General features: G+C 63.1%; 1 long non-coding RNA gene across 1 annotated transcript in view; it reads right to left on the minus strand.

Annotated features, from left to right (window-relative positions):
* LOC120308981 overlaps positions 1-1,807 on the minus strand; it is a 29,154-nt gene extending 27,347 nt beyond the window's left edge. Inside the window, exon 1 of the long non-coding RNA XR_005556973.1 lies at positions 1,499-1,807. This is a non-coding gene — a long non-coding RNA (uncharacterized LOC120308981). The remainder of the gene's footprint in view (positions 1-1,498) is intronic.
* Between the last annotated feature and the right edge of the window lie 2,928 nt (positions 1,808-4,735).

Consider the following 4,735-nt stretch of genomic DNA (forward strand, 5'->3'; position numbering starts at 1 on the left):
GGAAGGAAGGAGATGGGAGTGAGAGGGAGGGAGCGAGAGAGTGAGTAAGGAAGGAAGAAAGATGGGAATGAGAAGAGGGAGGGGGAGGAAGGAAGGTGGGAATGAGGAGGGAGGGAGGAAAGGAGAGAGAAGGAAGGGAGGAGATGGGAATGAGAGGAGGGAGGGAGGAAGGAAGGAAGGAAGGAAGGAAGGAAGGAAGGAAGGAAGGAAAAAGAAAGGAAGGAAGGAAGGAAGAAAGATGGGAGTGAGAGGAAAGAGGGAGGGAGGGAGGGAAGGAAGGAAGGAAGGAAGGTGGGAATGAGAGGACGGAGGAAGGGAAGGAAGGTGGGAATGAGAAGGGAGGAAGGAAGGAAGAAAGGAACGATAGGAAGGAAGGAGGGAAGGAGTTCAGCTGCTTTCCTGATCCACTTCCCTAGTGGGGCTCTCCCCCAAGGCCTGGCGCCCTCCGCCCCTTCCCCGCGCGCTGATTCCCATCCCGGAGCGCTTGCAGCTCATTTGCTCCAGCAACACACGAGGGAGGGGCCGGGGGTCCCCGCGGGTCCATTTCCACGCAGAGCCTGGGGGGAAACGGCCAGCCTCGAGCTCCGCCGAGCGCCTTGGACGACCGGGAAGCGTGGACCGCTTCGGCTTTGGCCCGGAGAGGAGCCGGTGGGTTCTTCCCGGCTCCCGGACGCGCCTGAAGATCCACCTTTGCGGCCGAGACACGCGTGGGGGCTCGGGGCTCGGAGGGAGGACCAGGGCGACCAGAGGCTTTTCGAGGTCGCCCAAAAAGGATCTCCCGCCAAGGCTGGGGCGATCAAAGTGGGTCGCTCTGGGATCACGAGCGCGGGTGGGGAGTGGGAGGGGGCTGGCTTCAAATCACACCCAGTCCTCCATGTCCGAATCCTAGCAGGTTCAGCAAGCGAGCCAACAGCGGCAGCGTTCTCACGCTCCTCGACACGACAGTCGTGACCTTCCCACGCACCCACCCACGCAACCCCGCGCGATTCCACTGCTGGAAGATTTCTAGAGATCCGCTGCTCCTAAACCTTGCTCCGCCTAAGATTAAATCCTGCCGGGCTCCCCCCCCCGCCTCCCCACCCCGTCTTTCGGAAAACCCGATTCCAAAACACGCTTTTCGCCAAAAACTCTGCCCCACTTTATTTCTCCAAAAAAGAGACCGGGGGGGGGGCTTCTCCCTTGGAGCCCCTCCTCTCCCCCCCCAGCCCCCCTCGAAAAACATGAGGGACCCCCGTCTTGAGGGGTATCTAGGAGGCAAAGATTCCCCCGCAGCACGTCTGGAAGCGCTAGACACGCGTTAGCAAAGCGAAGCAAGGTGTTTACAAAACGCCCTAAAAGACACGGGTCCCTAGACACACGCCCTGCTCACGTTCTCCGGATATTAAAACCCTCACCTTCCCGAGCTAGCTCACGGGTCTAGACTCGGCCTTTCTAGCGTCACGGAAGCCCCGAGACCCCGAACCGGTCGTCGGGATCCAACCCCAGGCCGGAGACTTACCCAGCGCGTCCTCCTACGCCGCAGAGCAGCCTCCTTTTTGGCTGACCCTCCGTCCACCGGTGTCCAGATCACGTCGGAAAGCGCCCTTTGGAGTCGGGAAAGCGCAGCGGAGGGCGGCGGAGACCCCCCCGCTACCCCCAGCCCGTTCCTCAGCCGCGGAAATGAGCCCAGAAGGACAAAAGCCGTAGCCCCCCCCCCACACACGCCCCGTCCAGCAGGGGAGGGGACGGGGGGGGCAGGCCCGGGAAGGAAACCAGACGCGAAGAGCTGCGCGATCCCTCAGGTGTGGCGGTTGGTGCGCAAAGAGCCAGGTAAGGCGGAGGGAGGGGAGGGGAGGGGAGATGGGAGGGAGGGGAGGGGGGACGGGCTGCTTGTTCCGCCCCCTCCCCGCACGCCGAGCAACCCCCCCTTCCAGATGGCGGGGGGGGCAAGGCCGGGGGAGGGCTCCCCCTTTCCCCCTCCTCCAAACCTTTAAGCTCCTTCCGGGAGGGGCCAGGCCCTCCGTGGACCCCCATCCCCACATACACACAGCATCTGCCATTGGTCTGGGGAGGGTGAGGGGGGGGGCTGGATGGGGGGCGGGCCTCCCCCACCTACCTCCCCTCGGGATCCGAGCGGAGTTTGCCGCAGGAGACCTGCCACTCCGGCCGGGCTGGGGGGGGGGGAGTCCTGTCTAATCGCCCACCCCTCCATCCGCGACCCCCCGATTTAAATCTGGGGGCGCGGAGATGCTAAGCAGGCAGCGGGTGGGGTCCTGGCGGGGGGGGAGGCAGAGAGACCCCCCCTCCTTGCTTGACGAAGAGACTTGCAGGGCTTGGAAGCTTGCACGGTTTGGGAACTTGGAACTGCCAGCACTGGAGGGTTTGACTCTCCCCCCTCCCCAATTTCTTCTCCTCCCCCCCCCAACGCCCCCCCTCCAGTAAATAAGGCGAGTTTCCCCCGTTTACCTCTCCTTCCATCTCTCTCTCTCTCTCTCTCTCTCTCTCTCTTCTTCCTCCCGGAGCTGGTGTCGCCGACGGGGCGGGGGGGGGTCTTGACAATGCCTCTCCCCCCCCCCCGGATGCTGAGAGACCTGCGAACCAAGCACAGAAAGACACTTCAGCAACTTCGTCTTGTTCAAGGCGCCCCCCCCATTTTTTTTTTATTTTTTTTTTGCAAGGGGGAGCTTGCATTCCGACGACTCAGTGACCTGGAGTTAACAGAACCCGGGTTTCCTGTCGAATAGGGTCGCTTGGTTTCCCACGACGAGTCGCAATTGGGGGGAGGGGGGTTTCGTGTCACCCCCAAACGAGCCGGCCTGGTTTTCTCTGGTTTTTTTTGAACTTATTCGGGTTTTCTTTTTCCTATCTGCCGTCAATCACGAAGAAGCGACACTCGAAAAAAAAAAATGCGGTGGAATTAGCCGTTAAGAGGCTGGCTCTGATCGAACCCGCGAGTCTCGCTGGGTCCGTTCCCACGACCCGTGAAGCCGATCCTGCAATTAACCCCTTTGCTGGATTCACACGCTGCGTGCCGTAAACTAGACCGGCGAGGTTTGCGTCAACCGTAAAAAAAAACAACAACAAAAGGCTAACCAAGGTCAACATTAAGCAAGCTTTGAGAGGGATCCGGCTCAAGAGATCGTGTGAATGCAGCCACAAGGGCCGCGGACTTCCAGATCTGGTGGGTCGTGCCCACGAGTTGAAAGGCGAGCGGTTCCTGGATTGGTCTACTGGGAAGCCCTTCGGAACCGTATTTATGCCACTTTTTAAAGGGAAGGAAACCGACCGGGTCCATTTGGGCCAGCACGAATCTGCTCCAGATCTGGAACCGAGTTCCTACCCTGTTCCCACGGTCAGGGCATCGAACCAGGGTTTATTGGGAGGGACTCTGCGTGTTTCTAACCCGAACTTGGCACTAAGAGGCACTAAGCCTGCAAATCCTGAAGGCAAAGTGGGTTTGGGCCATCCAGGGGTTCAGCGAGTCGTGGGAACGCAACCCTGGCAGGGTCCCCTCCCCTCCCCCTCCCCCTCCCCTCCCCCTCCCCTCCGGATTACCGCCCCGCTCGGTTTAAGCAGGGCATCCCGACCCAATTCCACGCAGCTTAAACCCAAAGACAAGTCAGCGCCCGCGGGCGGCGTTCCCACGACCTGATGGCCCAACATCCCGCCTGGATGCTTTTTCACCCGCCACCGGAGGAGGCTTCAAGCATGGGCTCTGGAGTCCCGGAGGAGGGGAGGGGGGAGCGGGACCCCCTGGCTCGGCCGGAAAGGACCCCGCCAGGAACAGAGGGGAAGGCTCCCCGTCTCCCCTACTCGCGGGGAAGGGCCGAGCCCACCGACTCATGCTGGTTCGGTTCCCGCGGCAGGGAATACCGGGAGTGGGGGCGTGGGGGGGGGAAAGACCCTGCGCACCTGCGCGGAGGCGGAACCGGGGACAGGTGGGGAGGGAAGGGGGGGAAAGAGAAGGGGAAGGGGCGGGCAGGGAGGCCGGCCCGCCTTACCTGGGCCCGGATCGGTCCGGCGGGCTGGCTCCGGTCCTGGTCCCGGCCGCTCTTTATACAGCCTCCGCCGGGCAGGCACCTCCTCCGCGCCCGCTGGGTGCCCACTTACCTGCTGGCGTGGCCGGCCCCGCGCCAGGTAAAGCGATACGGAGACACCTGAGCCGGCCAGGTATCCGGTGTCCCTGGCGGCCTGGAGCCCGGCGGGGGGGTGGAAGGGGCCTCGGGGGCGGGCGGGGCCTTTTTAAAAATTTACGCGCGCCCCCCCTCCCCGCGGGCCCGTTTTCCAGGGGGTTCCGGCGCCCCTCCCCACCCTAGACCTCCCTTTGTCCAGCACCGAGCGAGGAGGAGGAGGAGGAGGAGGAGGAGGAAGGCCAGCCAACCAACCAGCAGTGAGGGGGGGGCGAAAATGGCGGAAACCGACCACCCCCCCCTTTAAGGAAAGCTCCCCGCGCTGATTAAGCCAACCTGGCGCCCTCCAGCTGCGGATAGAGGGGAGCCAAGCCGATCCCCCCCCCTCGCCCCCAGCCCGATCCTCAAACCCTGCGCGGGGGGGGGTCTCACCTGGTTCCCGATTCCTGCCTTGGGGCCCCTTCAACCCACCCCATTTTCGTGCACCCCCCCCCAAAAAATTCCCTGCTTTGCGCACGCGAGAGAATGGGCGACCATCCCCAAGCGGGCGCCCGCCAGATGTTACCACCCGGGTCCTCAACAGCTGGTGGGCGCCGGCTTGGGGGAAGACCCAGGGCTGCTGCCCA

This window comes from Crotalus tigris, unplaced genomic scaffold, assembly GCF_016545835.1.
Source record: "Crotalus tigris isolate CLP2741 ecotype Arizona unplaced genomic scaffold, ASM1654583v1 scf7180000017975.10810073628:1450386, whole genome shotgun sequence".
Taxonomy (NCBI): domain Eukaryota; kingdom Metazoa; phylum Chordata; class Lepidosauria; order Squamata; family Viperidae; genus Crotalus; species Crotalus tigris.